At 33.9% G+C, this 25,036-nt stretch overlaps 1 long non-coding RNA gene across 1 annotated transcript in view; it reads right to left on the reverse strand.

Annotated features, from left to right (window-relative positions):
* LOC116422633 overlaps nucleotides 1-25,036 on the reverse strand; it is an 879,518-nt gene that overhangs the window by 347,011 nt on the left and 507,471 nt on the right. The window contains exon 2 of the long non-coding RNA XR_004233255.1: nucleotides 15,182-15,279. This is a non-coding gene — a long non-coding RNA (uncharacterized LOC116422633). The remainder of the gene's footprint in view (nucleotides 1-15,181; nucleotides 15,280-25,036) is intronic.

The raw sequence follows: 25,036 nt of genomic DNA on the forward strand, positions 1-25,036 counted from the left end.
AATCTTATAAATTTGACAAAATTCTTTAAATATTTGAAACTATCTATAACCAAGAAATTATTTATAAAATTTCCCCCAATTATCCAATCATTTGCTTTCTTTTGAATCTTGGCTACACTAGTTTTATATGTGCAAAATTTTTAAAATTTAATGTAATCAAAATTATCTATTTTGTATCTCATATTTTTTTATTTCTTATTTATTCATAAAATTTTATCCTGCCCATAAGTCTAATAAGTAATAAATTCCATGTTCTTCTAATTTATTTGTTTCTGGCTTTTTCAATGTCCTTTCTAAATGAAGATACACAGAACTGAACATAATACTACATATATAGAACAATTAGAGCACTACAGAAAGAAATTGTCTCTTCCCTACTATTAGATAGGTGGCACAGTGGATAGAGTTCTGGCTTTAGAATAAGGAATATTTATGTTCTCAGTTCAAATCCACCCTTAGATATTTACTAGCTCTGTGACTATCATAAAATGATCTGGAAAAGGAAATGGCAAACCATTCCAGTATCTTTGCCAAGAAAATCTCAAATGGGCTCACAAAGCATGAAATACAACTAAAAAACAACTGAACAACTCCTGTACATCATGGTTCTCTTAATGTAGGCTGACATCATATTGGTTTGCAATTATAGAAACCTTAAAAATGATTTGTTAAATATTTACCTCCCAACAGTTTTGTGACACAATTCATGTTATTATCTGTATTTTACACTTGAGGAAACTAAGGCTCAGAATGATTAAATGATTTGTCTAGTTAATGGTGATGATGATGATAGTTGCAAGCATTTATATACTGCTTTAAAAAGTGAGATATTGTATATATGCATAAATGTATGGTATATGTGTGTGTGTGTGGTGGGGAGAGACAGAGAGAGAAACAAAGAGAGAGGGAGAAAGAGAGAAAAACAGAGACAGAGACAGGAGTCAGAGAGAGAGAGGGAGGGAGGGAAGGAGAGAGGCAGAGAGGGAGGAAAGAAAGGAAGGAGGGAGGAAGAGAAGGAGGGAGGAGGAAGGGAGAGGGAGAGGGACATAGAAACGGAGAGGGAGAGAAAGAAAAAGAGAGACATAGAAAGAGAGAGACAGAGACACACAAAGACAAAGAGACAGAAAGAACTCTAGGTGACAAAGTACATAGAGTCCAGACTAAGTATGAATCCTGCCTCATTTACTTACTAGCGGAGTGACTCTGGGAAAGTCACTTACTCTTTCTCTGTGTACCTTAGTTTCTTCACTTGTAAAATGAAAATAATAATATCATTGACCCTCAGGGTTGCTATGAATTTCATCTAAGAAATATTCACCCAGGAAAGACATATGTTAATATACAAAGCACTCTGCAGGAATTAAAGTGCTATGTAAATGATGGCTATTATTATTATATCCATATATTTAAAATTTGTAATATATTGTGAACTTCACAAAGATCAAATAGACATTTGTACATAAGGAGTAGAAAAGAAAAAGATTGTACACAAAATTTCAAATCAGTTTCTATTATGTACATACTACTTGTAGAAATTGGGATTTTAACTGGGCCTTAAAGGAATCATAGAAGTAAATAATGGATATGAACTCTCTTTTGTAAATTACAAAACACTTTTTAAAAGCAAATGTATTGTTATTCTTATCCAACTTCAAGTCAAGGAAAGCTACAGTCTTTAAACAACTGAGGTCAAAAATAGCCCAACAGGTTAATGCCTGTGGTGAGTATAAAACTATTGTCAGTATTATATAGAATTAGGAATGAGAAGTGAAGTAAAAGATGTCAAGAAATGTAGGAATAAAATATAGATGGCCTAGGCTTGTAGAAAGAGTGAGGGATGAATGGATGGATACCCTCATGCTCCAATGGTATTATATCAATATCAAGAGAAACTGATGAAATCCCTTGACATCTTAGGTAGATCCCACCCCACCACTCCAGGGGTGAGCTCATGGAAGGATATGGTTCAAAGTTGCATGAGACAAACATGTATCCATGGGTTATGTTCTCCATTGGTGAAGAGAACACTGACTTACTTCAACAATGGAGAACACTGACTTTAAGGAGCTCAGAGATTTACTAGAGTGTTCATTTGCCCCTTAAAACTTTGCTTAATCCCATAGAGCTGAAAGCCTTCTTATTTCTGACTTCTGAAATTTTGATGACTTTTATGAGTAGGAATGTTTTTGTACCATTATTATATGCTAACATCTGGTAATTAATTTATCAATAATAATGACTGCAGGCTGATTGTAGTTGTAATAGCAAATTATAATTGCTTTTGTATTAATGGATCAATCAGTAATTGTATTTGGTTAAAGTCTGAATTTTTTCCATGATTCAAATAAGAATGTAGAAATCTCCCTTAATATCTTGATGTGTCCACATTCTTGTATTGTACATGCCCATTGCCTGGTTTTTGTCCCTGGATGCATACTCCTGGGCTTCCTGCTTAAATTTCTCTTCTGCAGTTTGATTGATATTTCAGACTTTGACCTTGGCTTTGCCCTCAAGAGCCATATCCTTTCTAAATCCCATTATGCCATGTGGACATGATTGCTAACCTTCATGCTATCTATCATATCATTCTGTCTCTAGTCCTAAACTTGGACATCCACGGCTTGCCTTTCTCCCAGGCTAGGTAATTCATTTCTCTGGACATACATTGATTAAGCTTACACTGTACATAAGGCAGTCTCCTAGGCCTTGGGATTATAATACCAAAAGGAAAATGGTTCCTTCCCTTAGAGAGCTTACATTCCACTGGAATGATATCACACATACATTTAAAATCCTTATCTGACTGGAAATATATCCAGAACTTTAATAACTCATATTTTTATATGATTATATTTTGTCTAGAGCTAGGTGGCATATGTTCCATTCCTATTCTCTCTCCTTTCTGGTAAAAGGACCGAAGGGCAAAGCAACAAATTCCTCCCAGAACCTTCCTTTATTGAGGGCTCCAAACTCTCCAATTAACTTCATTTTCTATCAGCTTCTCTCTTCATTTATGACTCAAAGAATATCATGCTTTAGCCCTTAGGTCAACCTCTCATCAGTTTCCTTTTATATAATATCTTCCCCCATTAGTTTTGTAAGATCTTTGAAGCTCAGGATTCTTTTATTTTCTTCTTATTTTCATCTACAAGACAGGATAGTTCCTGCCACATAAATTATTGATTATTTATTGATTAGACAGAACATTGAACCTGGAGTCAGGAAGACCTGAGTTCAAATTCAGCCTCACATCCTGGAAAAGTCATTTACTCTTTGCCTCCCTCAGTTTCCTTATTTATAAAATGGGGATAAATATAATAGTGATCTCCCAAAATTGTTGTGATGATCAAATTATATATTTGTAAAGTGGCTAGCACAATGCCTAGAACATAGTAAATGCTTAATTCTTTTTATCCTTCTTCCCCCACATATTTTAAAAGAAGAGCAAAACTTGTGTAACAAATATATATAATCCAGCAAAACAAATCCCCAAATTTTGACAAAATTGTATGTCTTTTATTTCCTTTTATCCTTCCTCTCTCACACATTTTAAAAGAAGAGTAAAACTCTTGTAACAAATATATATATAATCCAGCAAAACAAATTACCAAATTTTCCATGTCCAAAAATGTATGTCTCATTCTACATCTTGAATCTATTTTCTTTTTCTCTGAAGGTTTACAAAAGATTTTCCTAAGAATTACAAGTGTTTTGTAATTTACAAAATTGAGAATAAGAAGGGATATGCCATGCCCAGAATCATATCAACAGTAAATGGCAGAATCAGTATCTGAGTGTAGTTTGCCTTTTTAGTAAAGTATTTTTGCTACTGGGAGTGAAAACACAGCATTGACCTAGGAGTAAAGAGATCCAGTATCTATCTCCAGCTTTTCCATTAACTTATTGTGTGACCATAACATACCGAAACCTCATTTACAAAATGATATTGTGCAATGAGAAGATCTCAAAAGTCTCTTCCAATTCTGATATTCTCTCTCTCTTTTCAATGTCATATTCTATCTTTCCTGAGATTCCTTACCTCATTTAATCTGGGTCCCTTCTACATAGTAATGATTATTTTTGTCCAACTTTATATAACTTTGTCTTCTGTTTTTCATTCCTATCTCATAATGTAATGTTTTATTACTATTTCTGTGTATTATCACTTTATTCAACTTTAGGGCCCAGGAAAACAGGGACCATATTTTATCTCAACTTTTTAAATACTCTTCTTTGTTTCAATGCCTGGCATAATTCTCTATGCAGGTATGATAAATATATATATATATATATATATATATATATTACTATATCTTTATATATTCTTATCAATATTTACATGTGCACATATGGAAATGTAGTACATAGATAAATCAAGATACATAGATATGATTTTTATCTATCTATCTATCTCACAGTTGAAACCTCAGAAACCATCCTGTCTGTTTAGTACCTGAAGAATCATCAGGACAGCATCCTCAATTATCAGTCATCCAGTCTGGCTGAAAGAGGGGAAATTATCACTTTCTAAAGTGGCTCATTCTACTTTAGGATAGCTATACTTGTTAGAAAGTTTTACTAGAGATTTCATAGATAAAGAGAGATTGATATTTAGATATCTTTCAATCTAAATGTTAGATATGCTGTATCCAGATACATCTTTTATCTATCGAGCTGTTAAAATACTAATAAAAAAATAAAATTTCTAACAAGTACATCTATTCTAAAGTAGAATGAACTATTTTAGAAGTTGGTGGGTTTCCCCTCTTCAGACAAGATTAGATGACCAATATTGAGGGCACCATCATGGGGATTCTTTGTCAGGTTGCAAATGGATGGAATAGCTTCTGAGGTCTCTACTAACTGTGAGATTCTTTGATTCTATGATTGTGATTTGTGAGAATTTAAAACTGAAGGGAATTTATTTTAGTCAATCTTATTCACAGTAAGACATAGAGAACAAAGAATGGTGTTCCTATTGCAAAATCCTCAACAGGGAGCCAAATTTTAGTTCTCACTGTTTCCACCTCCTCCTCAACTCACAAATGAGTTTTCTGTGGTCAATAATCATGTATTTTCATTTAGCAAGAAAGAGTTTCCAAAGGAAACACTTATTCATAGTCTTTTGCTATAGAACTTAGAAGGCTCCAAGAATTGAGGGTTTCTAGATACAGAAGGGACATTGGAGATGATGTATTTAAATCCTTTCATTTTACAAAGGAGTTGCATTTTCAACTTTCATTTTACAAAGAGTCAGAGAGCGTAGAAACCCATCTATGTAATGCAGCAAGGTGATGAAGTCATTCAGCATGAGCCTTAATATCCTGGCTTTGTTACCTTATTCTCTTTTGACTACTTTATACTAGGGACTCACTTCTAGATTGCAAAATTATGTATCTACTTATACTACTCATTTGGGAGTGGAGCAAGGAATATTAAATGACAAGGTATATGATCTTTAAAAACAAAGTTTTGGCGTTTATCAGAAAGATGCCTGTTTTTATCTGAATTGAAGTAGGGAAATGAGTGAAGAAGGAGGGACAGGATGAAAGCTCACCTTCGATGACAGTTACAAAGTCACCTATGAATTCAGACAAACTTAGCATTTGTTATATTTAGGGATATTTTAAAATCTAGCTTCTGTGTTTAGGAGTTAGGGTATTTGTTCAAGGGAATACAAGTCTATGTAATCCAACTGCCTTGCCTCTCCTCACCACCTCTTGATCTCCTTCCACTTCATAGAATCTTAGGTTTATGCTTAATATGGAAATGTTTAACATGATTGCTCATATATAATTTATGTCTTATTTCTTATCATTTCAAATAGGGAGGAGGGAAGGGAAAGGATAGACTTTGGAACTCAAAAATTGAAAAAAAAAGTTGTAAAAAATATTTTAGTATGTAATTAGAAACAATAAAATATATTAAATTTAAAAATAGACTAGTTTTCTCAACCAGTCATTATATTATTTAAATTTGACCCTGTTTACTATATTAAACTGGTTGCCTATTTATGGACCTAGTAAATATTCCTCCTGAAACATGGTACCTAATCCTGAATAGCATTATGCTTATCTTTCCTATGCTCTAGCACTAACAATCCAGAAGAACAATCACCACTGTCATTCAGGATGATAAGTCTCTACAAATGAAGCCTAAACCCATTTCATCAAGAGCTTATATAGCTGAAAAATAAGTGAGCATGTTATATAATATAAAGGATAACAAATGGACATCTTGAATGCTGCATTAGTTTGTATTAAATAGGAAAAGACTCAGAGAAAGGCCTCCAGTGTGATGAGTAGATTCTCCTTTTAAAGGAGATTCATGGCACAAAAATGGACAGAAATCTCACAGGAGGAGAGAATACATCTAAGTTGGCAGCAGCATTGGCAGAGAGGATACCTACATAATGGAATGACATTATAACTCTAGAAATATTGAAATAAAATCATATTAGCTTTTTTGGCTGTAATGCCATACCTGTCTCATTGTGTCCTTGGATTCATTAAAGCTATCCTTTTCACATGGATCAATGTTTTTGTAAAGTAACTTCTGTTCACCCATATCTTGTCCCTCTAGTTTCTATGATGTTGCTTTGTTTAATCTAAGCATACCTTTATTCCCAGTCCATTTATCTGATTAGATTTGGCCCACTGTTCCAAGAGTCTGTTGAAATAATCTTGGATTCTGACTCATTTCATCCAACATATTTTCTAATTGTTCCAGTTCTGTGTTCCGCAAATTTGATAAACATTTTGCCTGTAGCTTTATCCAAGTCATTGATATAACTGTTGAACTGTACAAGGCCCAGGGCAGATCCCTAGGGCACTCCATCAGAAACTGATCTTCAACTTGACATTAATCTATTATTCTCTGCTGTTTTGGAGTCAGGACATTTAACAAATTTTAGATACATCAAAGTTCTATTATCCTTTTGTTCTTTGTCTATTTCTGATCTCTCCAAAGGATGTGATATAATGAGAATAGTTTTCTACTAAGAAAAATTTTACATACTTGGGGTTATAGGATTATAGACTTAGACTTGGTCATCTAGTCCCGCCTCATTTGAAAGCTTAGGAAACTAAAATTAAGAGTATATAAGCACCATGGTGCTTAGCCTAACAATGATGCTCAATTTTTAAGCTGATTTCATTAGATACAAATAAAGAAGGAGAGGATGTAAGAGATTGAATTTTATCATGTTCCCATGAAATGTCATTAGGAGACATTATCCTGTGAAACTCTGTCAACTTTGAAATCCTCAGCATCCTTTGCTCCTTTCATTGGAGGCCTGGAGCAACCTGGAGGGTAGATAAGAACTCCAACGCCTCCATTTAAAGATGTCTCCCAGCAGTGGATCAGTGAAACAGTTTAGGTTTACAAGACACAATAGTCAATGACTATTGTAATCTAGTGTTTGATAAACTCAAAGACTTCAGTTTCTGGGATAAGAACTTAATATTTGACAAAAATTGTTGGGAAACCTGGAAAATAGTATAGCAGAAACTAGGCAACATCCAATACCCTACACCTATATAAAATCAAAATGGATTCAAGATTTAGACATAAAAGGGTTATACTCTAAGCAAATTAGAAGAACAGATCTATGGAGAAGGAAGAAATTTGTGGCCAAAGAAGAACTAGAGCATTATGAAATGCAAAATGGATAATTTTGAATACATTAAATTAAAAAGGGTTTGCACATATAAAACCAATGTAACCAAGATTAGAAAGGAAACAGAAATCTGGGGAAAATTTTTACAAACAGTATTTTTATAAGGTTTCATTTCTAAAATATATAGAGTTGACTCAAATTTATTTATAAGACTACAAGCCATTCCCCAATTGATAAATGGTTAAAGGATATGAATATTTTTCAGATGAAAAAAATTAAAGCCATTTCCAGTCATATGAAAAAAATGCTCTAAATCACTGTTGATTAATACAACTCTGAGGTACTGCATCATATTTCTCAGAATGGTTAAAGTGATGGGAAAAGATAATGATAAATATTGGAGGGAATGTGGGAAAACTGGAACAAATAATGCATTGTTGGTGGAGTTGTGAACTGATCCAACCATTCTGGAGAGCAATTTGGAACTATGCCCAAAGGCTATCAAACTGTGCGTACCCTTTGATCTAGTAGTGTCTCTATTAGGTTTGTCATAAGAGGTCATAAGAAAAGAAATCACATTGCAAAAATGTTAGTAGCAGCCCTGTATTTAGTAACAAGGACCTGGGAATTGAGTTGATGCTCTTTAATTGAGGAATGGCTGAATAAGTTATGGTATATGAACATTATGGAATGTTATTGTTCTGTAAGAAATAATAAGCAGGTTGATTTCAGAAAAGGCTGGAAAGATGTATATCAACTGATGCTGAGTAAAATGAGCAGAATTAAGGGGACACTGTATACAGTGTGGTGGTCAACTGTGATAGTTCTTTTCAATAGTGGGGTGATTCAAAACAAGTGCCATGCACATCCAGAGAGAGAACTATGAAGACTGAATGTAGCTTAATGAATAGTATTTTCATTTTTTTTTGGTGGTGGTGGTTTTTTTTTTTTTTTGCTTGATTTTTTCACCTTTTTGATCTGAGTTCAGCAAAATGAATATGGAAATATATTTAGAAGAGTTGCATATATTTAACCTATATCAGATTGTTTGCTGTCTTGGTCGGGGGAAGAGAGAGGAGGAATGGGAGAAAAATTTGGAACACAAAGTTTTGCAAAGGTGAATGCTGAAAACTATCTTTGCATATATGTGGAAAAATAAAATATCATAAAAAATAAAAAATAAAGATAGCTCTCAGGTCAGCCATCTTCATTTCCCATTCAACTATAATTCTTTAGTTTGGACTTCATTATGCCTCACCTATAAGGTACCTTCTCTTCTTGTGCCCAACTTTTTAACTTCCTTTTGTGTTATCTTACTCCATTAAATAAACTCTTTGGGATCAAGGAATGATTTTCTTTCTCAAATTTGTATTCCCAGAGTTCAGCCCAGTAACTGGCACACAGTTGGTACTTGATAATTATTCCCTGATTGACTGATTAAGTAAAAGGGAGCTTAAAAAATCCTTTCATTCCCAGAGAGATAATGACACTTGTTTAAGCTAATACAGTAAGTTGCAAGAGAATTGGGATCTGAATCTAGGATCTCTGTCTTCAAATCCAATATTCTTTCTATCATACATGAGATTCTTAAAGAGACCCTTAAAATGGGGTTTTGTGATAGATGTCAGGAGGGCCATGATGTGAGGAAAAATAGATGTTTATTTTCATAAATCTTTAACTGAAATCTTAGCATTTCTTTCAATTATTTAAAAATATGGTTCCTGGAAGGGTTCCAAGATTTCATCAGGTTGCCAGAGGGAGCTAGGACACAAATAAGGTAAAGAAAGTGAGAAACTGAAAAATTGAACTATTCAGTATTTGTCCTCTTACAATGTTCTCTGCATTCCTTTAGATCTCACATCCTGCTCAAAAAATTCTCCAAAGCATCTATGATAGATGAACCTCCCTGTTCCCCATCACATAGATTTCCTCTCCCTATCCACTTTAAAATATTTATTTTTCTGCCTCATTCCTCCCTTGGCTCTTTCCTTATCTGTTTCCCTTCTTCCTTTCCCCTTTTCTCTTCTCCACCTCTACCTGTGGGCTCTCCAGACCTTATTAATGCCTTCATGTAAAAACAGTCTAGCTACTTCAGGGGAAGAATTCACTCTCATTTGGATGATTTGAAAGGGTGGGAACGTAACAGATAGAATCAGTGCTTTGTTAAGAAACGGCCCAGGAAGGACTCAGCTGACACAGAACTTTGATTAAGAGTCCACAGTTTTCTTTCTTCCATGTCAGACCACTTTTTTGAAGGCACCATTTTGATGAGGTAAGTGAACATGAGGCAGAATCAACAGGATAAAGTTTGCTTCTTGGTGTATTCAAGCTTGACATGAAAGGAAGCTGGGGGCTTGGCAAGAAGAATATCAGCTTCTGCCAAACCCCAAATATTTGAAAAATACTTCAAGATGTTAAAGAAACCACACGTGAGTCTGAGAGCAGACCACTTTTAAGGGGCTAATTCCTTCCAGCCTTGTGACTCAGTCACAACAGAGAGGTGATATCCCCCTAGGAAGCAGCAAGAAGGAGAATATCTTGGGGGATAGGGGAAGGGGGTTGCTACCTGAAAACTGCACTATGTCATTTTCTGTAAATTCCATGTCTGTAGCCAATTGGCAGAATGTATGGAAGACTAATGTCAATATTCAGAGTGCAGGGAGATTTAATCTGGCCACTTTCAAGTCTATAAGGACTCATCTAAGTTCACTTAATAATAGCTATTGAGCTAGCATTTATATAATGTTAGGTTTATAAAGTGTTTTACATGTTTTCTGATTTGATCCTTACAACTCTGAGAAGCTATTATTATCCCCATTTTACAAATGAGGAAATTGAGTCTGAGAAAAGTTATTTGCCCAAGATGATGTAGCTAGTAAATTTCAAAGACAGAATTTGAACGCAAATCTTCCTTACTCCAGGTGCAAAACTCTAGTCACTGAGCAATCTAGCAGTTCTAACTGCATAAAAGTCCTAAATGATTCTTCAATTTATATGAAATGATAGAACTATATAACTTTAGAGATAGAAAGGACATCATATATCAAGGAATCAAAGTATTTTGGAATTAGAAAGGATATGAATTCCCATGAAGTAAAACAGGAACCCAAATGTTCAGTCAGTTTTTCTTTGAAGAGCTCTAATGGTCAGGGATTGGGAATGGGGATGGGGGTGGAGGAGAAATGGGAGTACCTATAAGTCCTGAGGAAATTCATTTAATTTCAGGATAGTTCTAATTGTTAGAATTTTTTTCTTATATCAAGCCTAGATTTTCCTCTTTGTAATTTTTACCCAGCATGCCTTCTGGGGCTAAAAAGAACACGTTAAATCTATATTTCACTATAGCCCTTGAACCAAATGAAATGTAAGTATTCTAAAGCTCTGAGAGTGAATTGCTCATAGTCACATTTTAGAAATGTCTGAGGTGGGATTCAAACTTAAGTTTACTGGAGAAATTAGAAGAAAAGGGTAAAAGAAAGATAGGAGGGAACGTAGAGGGAAGAGACAGGGGGAAGGAAGGGAGAGAGAAGGGGAGTCTGGAAAATGGGGATTGCATATACACATATACACACATATATGCATGTAGTTTATATATGTACACATATACATATATACACTCAGTAAAAAGAAGTGTGAGAAAAACATGAGGTTGGAGTTGTAGATGATGAAGAAATAGGCAAAAAAAAAAAAGGAGAGAGGGAAAAAAGCAAGGAAAGGAAGAGGCTGGAGATGGGAGGTGGATAGATAGAAGAAAGGGATCTAGGAGGTTTTAAGATAAGTTCAAAAGTTATTTTTGTTGATAGTTTTATCAAATTCATATAATTAATAATAATAATAATAATAATTTAAGGTTTGCAAAGCATTTCTATATATCCAACCCAGCACTCATTTGGGCAGTAGCTAAGTTCCCCTGGATATTTTTTATTATCATTATTACCAATAATAATAAAAATGATAACAATGACAACATTTGTACAGTGTTATGTGCTAAGAACTGTGCTAAGTGCTTTATAAACATTATCTCATTTGATCCTCATAACAATTCAGGAAGGTAAATGCTATTATTATTCCATTTTTATAGATGGGGAAATTGAGACAAATAGAGATTAAATGGCTTACCCAGTTAAAATTTCAATTTAATTAATTAATAATTGGTTGATTAAAAGCAATTATAATATTAACCAGTTAATAAAAAAAATAACAGTTAATAAGTGTGAGTAAATTTGAACACAGGTCTTCCTGACTCTAGTTTTGGACAACTTTGTCCATTGGACTACCTATCTACCTATTAGTTTGTTAATAACTGATTATAGTTCCTAATTGCTTTAATCTCCAACTTTAGTGCCCCTCCCCTTGAATAGGATTAATCAAGCATTTTACTATGGTGTAAATTCTTTTTTGGACTACAGTAGTAGGAACCAGAGTGATCTCCATTTAGGAACTAGTTTATTTGGGAATGCAATAGAAACACCAAAACTGAACAAAATATAATTCTTTAACTATGGCAGTACCCCACTATTTTTATAAAGACAATAAAGCTGCTGTCAAAAAAATGAACCAAGTGTGAATTACAGAATTAAAATCAGAAATTCCAATGTGAAATGGCAAAGACTAGAAAGAATGAAGACAGCTTGGTGGTCAAGTCTTATTTCTACTCTCAGCAGAAAATGAAACCAACTACTTGCTTCTCATGTCTGTTAGGTATTTTTTCTCTTCAAATTTGAGTGTCTCGCTCACTTTCACAAGCCAGACTTACCCTAAGACCTAAAAACCTTGAAAAAGCCAAGCAGTTGTTCACAAAGTGCTCTAGGCACTGATTCTCTCATCAGTAGTTGACTTCCTACTACCCGAATCATTGAAATCTCTTGTTTTGCAAGAGAGAGCTTGAGATGCCATTTTTCAAGAATGTGCAGGCAAGTCACTTCATTATATTTTTCATTAGAAACCAGGGCCGGCTTCAAACGGAGTGAACATGCTTCTCCATGCCCCTGGCTGTGTGAACCACTCTACTGATCTAATGTTAGCCACTGGCCTGGGCACAGACACTAAGTGTTCTGATCAACACAACTGAATCCATATGACTAACTTTAGGCCAAGAATTTCAGATTCTATGAGCCAGAAAGCAGAAACACAGAAAAGAAAAAAGAAAAAGAGAAAATGAAAAGAATCTCCTTTCTCCCTTCCTCCCTTCCTCTCTTCCTTTTTCCTTCCCTCCCTCCCTCCCTCTCTCACTCTTCCTTCCTTCCTTCCTTCCTTCCTTCCTTCCTTCCTTCCTTCCTTCCTTCCTTCCTTCCTTCTTTCATTCTTTCCTTCCTTAATGTTGATGAAAGTTTGTAGCTTTTTGGTTAGCATACATTTCTTCTAACTAAATGGAAATCCATTTTTTTTCTTTTTTGCTAAAATATACTGTATGATTTTCTAGTAGTATTTTTAATGTACAAACTATATTTTCAAATGTATTTGTGATCTTAGCGATTTGGGAGTTGTCTTTAACACTCTTGTTAAAGACAGTTTCCAACATATCTACTCCTGTCTATTCTGTGCAATTCTTGCTCTCCAGATGCCTCTCTTTGTAATACTAATAGTAATAACTAACATTTATATAGCATCTACTATGTGCCAAGCACTGTACTATGTGTTTGTACTTATTATCTATATTTAATTTGTCTTAATTTTTATTTCATTTGATCTTCATAATAGCCCTGTAAGGTAGGTGCTATTTTTATCTACATTTTACAAATAAAGAAATTGAGGCAAACAAACCAAATTACTTGACCTCAAACTAAACTTCAGCATTCCCTTCACTTATTCATATAGGCCACAAGAAGATGCATTTAGGCTTCCCTATGCTATTAGAGAGATCCATGGTACAAAAAGTTTGGAACTTCTTCTATGGAGCTCATCCTTCAGTATGTACAGCTGGGACAGATGTTAAAGATGGACACCAAGAATTCAAAAACAAAAATGAAAATAACATTCCCTATGCTGAAAGACCTTGAAATTTGGTGAATTTATGATTATTCCTCATTTTCTATAGGCTTTTTTGTTGTTGTTTATGTCAGTTTATAGTGTTATTATTGTTTATAAATTAAAGTATAAGTCAATAATGAATCAACCTTTCAAAAATACAACACACACACATATATAGAATGTGGATATGAAAAAAAGAAGTATGATATCTTAAAATGAACCCAATCAATCCATTTCTGGTCAATGGTGAGTGAAACTCAAAAGCCAACAGATTTGAAGGCAAAATTGAAAGACAATAATATAGGTCATGGAAATAAGTTTATTATTCTCTTTGGTGATAGGGGTTGCAACTGTCTATTAAAGGCCAGCCTAATATCTGGTATAATCAAAATCTGTATTGCCTTTCTCATTATTTTTTCTCTACCTAAGTTCCCTAAGTTCTAATGATACCAACCCCTTTGCTGACCATCACCTAAGACCTTCTATCTCTTGACCCTGTGCATTTTCACTGAATGTCCTCATTGCCTGGAATTCTCTTCATCTCTGATTTCTGGTCTCCTGACTTTGTTCAACTCTCAGATAAAATTAAAGCTTCTTCCAGAAGCCTTTACCAATCCCTTTTAATGCCATTACCTTCCAGTGATTATCTCCTGTATATAGTTTGTTTGTACATAGTTGTTTGCATTCTGTCTTGTCCATTAGACAGTGGATCTTTTAGAATAGGATTTGACTTTAAAAAAAAAAAAGGGTTACCATGAGGATCAACTGAAATATATGCTTGACCAACATTTAAGAACTGGTTAAATGCCAGCTAGTCTCCTAACATAAGGAATCTTTCCATTTGGTCACACATATGTACTTGTCCATTGCATTAGATGAATGAAATGTAAAATATTTTACAAAGAGACTCAGAGGTGAAATAAAATAATTGATTGTGAAGATTCTTTCCATTTCAGTGATCCACAATACTGGTAAAAACACAGGGGAAGAATACATATTTTGAAATTTGAAGGTTGCTGCTGTGAGAGTATTTTTTTTAATTAGTTGAAGCTAATGAAATTGTCCATTCCCACCCTCCCTTGCCCCATTCTTCCTTTTTGACTTTCTTTGTATTTCCAGTGCTTAGCATAGTGCCTGGTACATACATAGTTAGCACAAAGTAAGCACATAGTAGACACAATAAAATATTTATTGACTGACAAATTAATAATACTGAGAAGGACTAAGCAACTTCAGATGCATACCATGCAGAATGAATTAGGAAGACACCCACCTTTAAGAAAATCAACAGATGAATCACAGAAAGTACATTCTTATTAAAAAAAAAACAGCAATAGATCAAGGGATGATTTATTCACTTGATAAAAGTTCACTTTGCAACAGCATTCACTGGAAGATGTGTTTATACACACTTAAATATAGTTTTATTGACATATTTCATTTGTATACCAGGTCTTTCAAGATGTATTTTTTTTGCATCCTATTTGGAACCCCTATTTCTGAGCAGAGATCTAACTTACAGAAGTGAGTTTTTCCAGTAACATAGCTCAAAAATTGTGCTTAAGATTTGAGGAAAAGCATCAAATGACTCACCAATGCTGTCTCCCAGTTGAGTACTAAACCTCTGTACCGTACACTAAATTGTCCACTGTTCTAAGGAGAACCATATACTTTCTTCAGAGATAGAACATCTATAGAGAGAGAAAAGAAAAGAGTGAATCATTTATTTACTCCTAAGCAAGTTCTCATAAGTAAGGATTAGAACCTTGTCAATATACATCAGAAGAAAACTTCAAGGAAAAAGGAGGGAGAGAGGAATGGAGCATAAGAACCATGAGATGAAGAATTGTCAATGGTTTTAGAGATTAGCTTAATTCACCCATTAATTTTAAAATTCTCTTTATATTTATTTACATGTTGAGTTTCCAGTTAGAAGATTAACACTTGATTTTATCTTTCTTTGAATTTCAGTGTTTAGCATGATGTCTTGAATATAACAATTATTTAATAAATGCTTGTAGATTGATTGATGAAGAAACTGAAGCATAGAGAATTTAAGAAATTTAAATTTATATAAATAGCAAGTGAGCTATGAACTCAGGTCTTTTGAGTCCAAACTCAAGGTTCTTTTTTCAAAAGTTTTAAAATTATTGTTTTATATTGCAAATTCTCTCTTTCCATCAATGTCTCACCTTTTGAGAAAGCAAGGAATATTTTCCTTATTAGTTATGTCGCAAAGGAAAGCAAGAAAAATAAAGAAATTGCCAAAAATGCTTAGAATTTTTCATTGTGAGCCCTTTGGAATTAACTTGAATCATTGCGTTTATCATCAGTAGCTAAATCACAGTTGTTTATAATTACAATATTGCCCTTAATGGATCTGGCTTCAGTGAAACTGGGACCTGTTGAAGACTTTAGCTTGAAAAGATCAAGGTTTCCCACTGCATCTAGGGCCATCTCTAGTCATCCTGATCTATATCTGGCCATTGGACTTAGATGTCTCTGGAGGGACCTTGCCCAGCCTCAATCACTTAAATCCAATTCACTTGCATGTCATGGCATCATCTCCCTGATGTCATGGTCCTCTTCAAGAACAAAGGACAAACAACAAAAAGAAACGTCTTGGTTCTGGTCATCTCACTTTGCATCAGCTCTTATAAGTCTTCCCAGATTTTTCTGAAATTTTCTCCTTTGCCATTTCTTTCTATAACAGTCATATACCACAAGTTGTTCATCCATTCTCCAGTGTTTCTTATTATCCTATCATTATTATTCATTATTCTATATTGTTCTATATTATGATTATTTGCATTTGTGCTATATCCTCCTCCCTAATGGATGACTATAGATTTTGTCTTATTTGAACTTTGTATCTTCCTCAAAGGATAGAAAAGTGTTGAAGTGAGCAAAAATTAATTGAATTGTGCATCTTTCAAATATGCGAGAACTAAGAAATGTTAACTGACTCAAAGAGGACTTCATACATTATCTAGTCCAAGACCAAGTCCAAAAAAGAAAAAAAGAAGTTATGTTTGCCCACCAGTTCAAACATGACCTATAAAATGGAGCAACTTTATTATTCTCATTTTTGGGGTCATAATTCCTTTTTTATTTATAGATGGTACAAACAAAAAATAATATTACAGCTAAAGAAATACTTTGAGTTATTAAACATGCTGATGAGACAATTTTTTAAATTAAATGAACAAGTCTTATTCTTCATTTCCCTCCAATGTCTCTCTGAAGTAATATGAGGCCTCTTTTGTGATCATCTCATCCAATGAAGCAACTAGAGATTCAGACAAATGAGTTGAATCACTAAGGACAACAGTGGCAGCATAAGGCTATAAGCTGGGCCAGAAAGCTGTAAAATTAAAATCCACTTCCCTTGTTCTTAGCTGTATGACTCTGGAATAATTACTTAACCTCTCCCAGCCTCAGTTTCCTTATCTGTAAAATAAGAATAATAATGATACCTGCTTCACAGGGTCACCATGAAGATCAAATGAAATATGTGCTTTGCCAACATTTAAGAGCAAGTTAAATGCCAGCTAGTCTCCCAAGATAGGAACCTTTCCATTTAGTCCCACATATGTACTTGTCCATTGCATTAGATGGATGAAATGCAAAAATCTTACAAAGAGACTTAGAGGTGAAATAAAATAATTGATTGTGAAGATTCTTTCCATTTCAGTGATCCACAATACTAGGAGATACACAGGGGAAGAATACATATTTTTAAATTTGAAAGTTGCTGTCTTGAGAGTATTTCTTTAATTAGTTGAAGCTGATGAAATTGCCCATTTTTCATCCCCAGTCTTCCTATTTCAGGAAACAGCATTCATTCCAAATGAGCATTCTATTATATATGGATTATAAATGTAGAAACTCTTGGTTAATGGACAAGATTTGTCCCTAAAGTTTTGAAAATGGTCCTCCAAGTACCACAGTTGTTTTCAAACTAGAAATATTTCTGATGCTTCAATACACATGGGCTTGGAGTGATAGAGGATAGAGTATGGCTACCATATCCTAAAAGAAATAAACTGTGACTCTGCTAATAGTCCCATAGAGATAGGAGTCAATAGAAATAGGAATATTAGGAACATGGGATATATAGTTGGAAGGGACCTAAAAAGGTCACATCATCTAGCCTTTTTAATTCACAACTGAGGAAACAGTATAGCAAAGAGGCTGTGTATCCAAAGCTTAAAAGATGGGAAGCAATGGTGAGCTTTTAAATCTAGGACTCTGAATTCAGGGCTTTCTCCTATATTATAGGAGAAACTAACACTTGGATCAAGCTGGGAACTTCCAATGTGGTGTGGTTTGAAGGGGCATGAAAGACTGCACCTGCCACTGAAGTGAGTTTCTCCATGAAATAGAGGCATCTTAAGCCATCTTCAAGCACCTTGGCCATTGAAACAAATTGTTCTCATCTATCCATCCCACTGGGAAAAGTCTTCACATGCTTGGGGGAAATATTCCTCTGACTCACCAATTGGTTTGAGACCCATTGGTTATCATCAATTTGATTTATCCCATCTGCTGAAATGTTTTATTGCTGTGCATGCGCATTCTACAGTTTCTTGGAGCCACAGGTGAGAGTTGGTGAAAAGTAGACACGAAACATGCATGAGCATTCCTAAATAGGGCACAATAAGCCCTCATGCTAGAGGTGTTAGTCCTCCCTGAGTACCTCATTTACACCTGTCCAAGATCACATAGTTAGTAATTGAAGCAGGATAAATCAGTACTCCTACTGATACAAAACAACAGGCACAAGTAAATATAAAATATACACAAAATAAATGAAATAGTAATTTGGGAAGAGGCTACAATCACCAGAGAGGGAGTGGGCAGAGGATATAAGGGGAAAATATGTATGTGTATATATATATATATATATACATATATATATATATATAATTATGTATTATAAAAAAGGTAGTGGAACTAGATTTGAATCTTGAAAGAAAATAAGATTTCTTGCAATTAGACACGAGTCAAAGATGCATTCAAAATATGGGAGAAAAATTATGAAAGCTTGAAGGTAGGGAATAACATGTAGTTGTGGTGGTAGTGGAGATAATAGTAGTAGTAATAGTAATAGTAGGAGAAGGAGGAGGAGGAGAATGATGAGGATGAAAAAGAGGAAGAGGAACAGCAGCATTATCTAGAGTAGTGGACGTAGTAGTAGTAGTAGTAGAAACAATAGAGTGATGATGGTGATGGTGGTGATAATAGTAGCAGTAGTAACAGCAGCAACAGCTGCTAGCATTTTTAAAAATATGGCATTTTATTTATCTATGAAATATGAAAGTCATGAATATATATTCATTTCTTTTCCTCCAAAGACAATACCCTTGGTTTGTTAACATTCAAATACCTTCCTCAAGATGTATTTTTTAATATTTAACAAAAAATTTTAGAGAAATAATTGAGTATTCAGTTAACTTTTAATTATCTACATATTTGAGTTTTATTAAAGCAGATCCTCAAAAAAATAGTGCTTATCTGGGATTTTTTATAGTAAGGAAGACAGCATCATATACAACTTATGTGTATTTCATGGAATGATACATCACAAAAATGGAGATGGAAAATATCAGTGATCATTTAGTCTAACCTCCCAATTTTTCAGGTGTAAAAACTCAATTTCAAAGGAAAGAAATCATTTACTCAAGGTTATCCATCTATTCAAGAGAAAAAAGCCCTTATAAGAACCCAGCCCAAAGATCTCTCTGTAACAATTTCAGGTTCTTTTTTTTTTTTTTTTGACTATTCATGAAGTCCTTGGTTGAGGAATGCATTTACCAAGTTTTAAAATTGAAAGGAACTTATAGATGAGGAAATTGTGACTCATAAAAGATAAATGACTTGTTATGGCAATACAACTAGAGTCAGAATAACTCAGAGGCTGCATTAAATTACCTAGTAGGAATGATGCTGGTAGTGGGTAATAGTAACCATGTAGTCATGTAATTTTCAGAGCTGCTAGCATTTATTAAATACCTATTATATGTCAGGCACTTTTCTAAGCACTTTATGAATATTATCTTATTTGGTTTGTACAATTCTGCATGATAGTTGTTTATTATTATTCTTAATTTATTGTTTTCCAGTTGAAGAATTGAAACAAATAGAGTAACTTGTCCAGGACCACATAGCTAGTAAAGATCTGAGACTGAATTTGAACAGGTCTTCCTGACTCCAGGCTCAGCACTCTTAAATATGGAAAATGGCTAATAGAATACAGGCTAGTGTGGCAACATTGTAGATTGGATGAAGGAAAAGTAACCTTGGGAAGTCATTCTAGAAAGATTGGAGCACAGACTTGATACAAAACAGAGGAGTTTGTATTCAACATGTTCTACATGTGAATGACATGTTCACAACTATATTGTAAGAACACCATTTTTGCTGCTGAGTGAATGGTAGATAGGAGAGGGAAGGAACTGGAGAAAGGATACAAATTAGTAATATTTTTCAATAGTCCAAGCAAGAAGTAATGAAGATATGAATTAAGTTGGTGGCAATGCATAGAGAGAAGGTTACAAAATTGAGAAATGTGGAGGATAAACAGACAAGATTTAGGAAATGACTAGAGATGAAGAGTGAAAGTGTGAGAAGATCAGGGTAGCTTAGAGTTTGAGGACCTGTATGAATGAAATGATGGTGGTATTCTCAACAAAAATAAGAAAATTAAGAAGACTAACAATCTTATGGGCAAAGATACCAAATTCTGTTTTGAACACATTGAGTTTAAAATGTCTACAGAATTTCCCATTTGAAAAGTTACATAGTCACTTGATGATGTAGGACTGAAGCTCAGGAAAGAGATTAGGGTTGGATATTTACACCTGGGAGTCAGCAGTAAGAGATAATGGAACTCATGAGAGTTGATGAAATCACTAAAGAAGTAAGAGAGAAGAAGAAAGAGGACTCAGCTCAGACTTGTAGTACAATCTCTCCTACAGGAAGTCATGTGGATAGTGATACAGTAAAGGAGATTAAGAAAAATCCTACAGATAGAAGGAACACATGGACAGAACATCATTCCAAAAATCTAGGGAAGAGATAATATCCTCAAGGAGATGGTGCTTGTAAGACACAGAAGTCAGGAAGGGTAAACATCGGAAAACTACAACATTATTTCTGAATCTTCTTTCTTTTCTGTTGCTACTAAGATAAAACCCATTTTTAGTTCCTATTATTTATATATTCTCTCATAGTCATTGGCTTTTGTTAGTTTCCATTAGTCATAGCTTAATTTATATCCTCATCATTTTTAATCTCCTATCCCCAATATTTGTCCAATTCCATTTCTCTATTTATCTCAAAATTTTCCAGTGGTAACTCACTGTCCACAGGAACAAAGCCAACCATCCTTAGTCTTGCTTTCAAAGTCCTGTATAATATGGACCTAAACTAACTTAAGAAATAGCAGAAAAAGTGATGAATTTGAAAATAGGAAAATTTATTTTCAGATCTCATCTCTGGGACATTGTCTGTGTGACCATAAGTAAGTCAGTTCTCTCTCAGTCTTAGTTTTGTAATCTATAAATGAGTATGATAATAATGCCAACTTTATACTTTGCTAGAAGAAACAAATGAAGTAATGGGTATAGAGCACTTAGTATATTTCCAAGAGTTATTTAAATGCCAGTTTTGAAAATTTCTCAATTCTCTTTTAACATTCTATGATCCATTTCACAATGAAATGGTCCTTCATTAACATTGGGATTTGACTCTCTCAACTCAGAAATTACTTATTTGTTTTAAAATGAAAGAGGCAGCTGAGTGGCTCAGAAGATAGAATACTACCCCTGGTGTAAGGAGTGCCTGAGTTCAAATCTGGTCTCAGACACTTACTAGCTATGTAACATTGACCAAGTCACTTAAACCCATTGCCTCAAAAAAAATTAAAAATAAAAATTTAATGCTCCCAGATACAAGAGAGAGAAATCACTTTTCCCTATATTTGCTTGAAAAAAAATATGAAACATGTTACACAAGGGCCTAGACATCTTTTGATATTATTCCTCCTAAGTATTTTTGATTCAATGAAAAATATACTTAGTTTTTCAATCTTAATTTATCAATAAAAAATGAAATTGATCGTATGATTATGCTATCTTATTATGCGGAAAGCACTGGCATGGTAGATGACTACCCTGTAGTCAGGTATACCTGAGTACTAATCTGACCTTAGATGCTTACTAGATATATGACTCTTGAGCAAATTATTTAACTTCTTAGCCTCATTTGCCCCATTTGCAAAATCGAAATAATAATATCACCTACTTCAAAGGGTTGTTGTAAGGATAATATGAGATAATATTTGTAAGTATCTTTCAAACATTGAAGTGATGTGTTACCTATCATCAATAAAAAAAAAAAAAAAGTTAAAAAGTACTACTAAGGGGCAGCAAATTGTAGTATAGTCATGTCAAACTCAATTGGAAATGAGGGCCATTAAATACATACATAAAAATGACTTGGAAAACCATACGTGTTTATAAAGTCATTTTTACTAATTTGTTTTTTAAATGTTTCATAGTTATATTTTAATCTGGGGTGAAGGCACCCAGAAATGTTGTAGCTCATATAGGCTGCCTGTTTGATCCCTCTGGTACAGAGGATAAGGAGCTCATTTTGAGTTGGGAAAGCCAGGACTCATGTCCAGCACTTGTTTTATGTTGACTGGGTGGCCCCGAACAAGGTACATGATCTCTCATGGGTATGAACAACTCTCTGAGAGTATAAGTTGTAAAGAAGGTGTTGATCTGAATTAATAATAGGAATTTCCCAGTGGGAACTCTCTACACCTGGGTAAACCTTTTTTTGCAGTCTGAACTCCCTTTAGCAGTCAGTCTGGTGAAGCCTAAGGATCCCTTTTCAAAATCAATTTTTAAATATAAAATACATATATATGTATAAATAAACATACATATATTATATACATATAAATAAAATGCAAAGGACATTAATTGTACTAACATAGTTATCTATATGGTTATCTTTCTGTCTGTCTGTCTGTATATCTATCTATCTAAAACAAGTTCATATTTCTCAGGTTAAGAATTTCTGTCTGATACCAATGAAATTTAATGTCAATTTTATTTAATGCTCAATAAAAATGTAAACTATTATTATTATTGCTATTTTATGTCACTTGAAATTTTCTCCCTCAGTTCCTTCTTTCTTTCCATAATGATTTTTATAGTCTCTTCTGCCTCCCTCACCAGTTCAACAATGGGGTTTTGGGAAATGAGGAAAGTCCTGACTCTACCACTAACAAGCTTTATGAAGGCACACTCCTTGCTTTGCTTTTTGTTTGTATTCACAAATCTTAGTAGAATGCTCAATAAATGTTTGTTTACTGATTAATTGATTTTGAATTTAAGCAAGTAAGGTGACTCAGTGGGTGTGAGTTTTCTCTTTTTTATGTTGGAGATCAGGACAATCTTTAATAAACAACTTGTCTTTTGAAAAAAAAAAATGTCTAAACATACCCAATCCTGTATTTACTCAGATCAATGACCCAAGACTGAGGAACCTTGGAAAGTCACTTAAATTCTAAAGGTTAAGATAATTTATCCAACTGAATATGAATCTAATTTTAATCATTTAAAGACATGGATTTGGAACTAGCTCATTTTACAGATGAGGAAACTGATCAGGGTCACATGACTAGTAAGTATCTAAGGTTGTATTTGATCTCAGATTTTCCTGACTCCAGCCCAGCATTCTATGCACTATGATGCCCTCTAGTTGCTCAGATGCTACAATTAGACCTGTTTTATAGATGAGCACCCAGGCTTTTTTGCATTAAAAAAAAAAGTAGTATCATTATTATCATCTTCATTTTTAGAGAGGAAAACCAGACTTCAGTAGGGTTGCCAGGACACTTTTATCCTGTATCAAGTAAGTCTGTTTATTATACCAATTAGCTCTCTTGTGATATTAAAAATTGCATCATATCACTGTTTTAAAAAAAAATTTACTAATAAATATAAATTTATACATAAATATTTACTTTGCAATAATGCTCTTCGATGCATTTAAAATCCTCTCCATAAGACTGAGTCTCATATGTTTATGCCATATTCACTAATTGCTTAATGTTTGTCATTCCTTTGTTTCCTGGGAATTAATTGAGTTCTTTTTCTTTTTTGCTCTTTACTAGTTTCCTGAATTTCCCTACCTAAGATTTTTTTCCCTTGACTGTGAAATAAGGGAGGAATAGATCTATATCCTGTTCTCTATTTTTGATTCTAAAGATTTTCAACATTCTGTATTCAAAGATCATAGGTGTTATAAGGTTACCTTCCAGCTCTAGCACATTATGTTCTATAGTATAATATGCTGTGTTCTAAGAACCTTCCAATTTTACCATTTTGTTTCCAATGTCTCTTATTCTGTGCTTCCTTGAAATTTTAACAAGTGATTGACAAATAATAATACTTTGGATTTCTAGATTCATGTTGCCTATGATAAGCTAGTAACATAGGGGATAAAAAATGTCCCCTGAACAAATTTAGCCCAAATGGTCCTTAGGTGAAAGCTGGACTAACCTTTCATAGAGAAAATGCTTCAATGTAATAATTACAAACTAGAGGGGGATTAATATAATATTTTTGATGGAAATTTAAGAGAATGAGATTGAGTGGTAATCAAAGCCCAAAGCCATCAGGACTGGAGGGTTTATTCCAAGAGCTCTGCTAATCAAAGAAAATAGGAAAACCACTTGAAGATGGAAATTTCTGATAAAAATATGTTATTTTAAGCAGAATTCTTCTTGATGTAAGATTTGATAGTAGGCATAAATTTGAGGTATGACTAAAAGATCCCAGACTGAGATTTTAGCAATCCAATCAGAAATCTTAGGTATTAGTGAAGTCCTCTTCAAATCAAATATGTAAAAGAATTTGGAAATTTTAATTAGACATGTAAATTTCAACTATTGTTATTATTCAATGTAGCCAACATGAAAATAATAAAAATTATCTTACACTTATATAGTGCTTAAAAGTTTACAAATAAGATTTACTCATGAGAACGCTGAGAAGTAGGTAATACAAGAATTACTATTATATCTATTTTATAGAGTGGGAAATTGTGACTCAGAGAGGTTAAGTGATTTCCCTATGGCCACACAAGTAGTGAATGTCAAAGATAACTTTCAGACCTAGATTTTTTCCTTACTTAATCAGCAAATAGTGTCAACAAGTTTCCCCCTTACAATGATTTCAGGCATTTAAAACTGTGTGATCTTGGACAAATCATTTAGATTTGATGCAGTGTATCTTTTGTAAAAATCAGGGTAATAATAGGACTTATCTTCCGGGTTGTTGTGAAGATTAAATGAGATAATATTTGTAAACTGGTTTCCAAATCTTAAAATACATAAATGCTAGGTTTTAGAAGGAGGTAGTAAGTTCT

This window comes from Sarcophilus harrisii, chromosome 3, assembly GCF_902635505.1.
Source record: "Sarcophilus harrisii chromosome 3, mSarHar1.11, whole genome shotgun sequence".
NCBI classification, from domain to species: domain Eukaryota; kingdom Metazoa; phylum Chordata; class Mammalia; order Dasyuromorphia; family Dasyuridae; genus Sarcophilus; species Sarcophilus harrisii.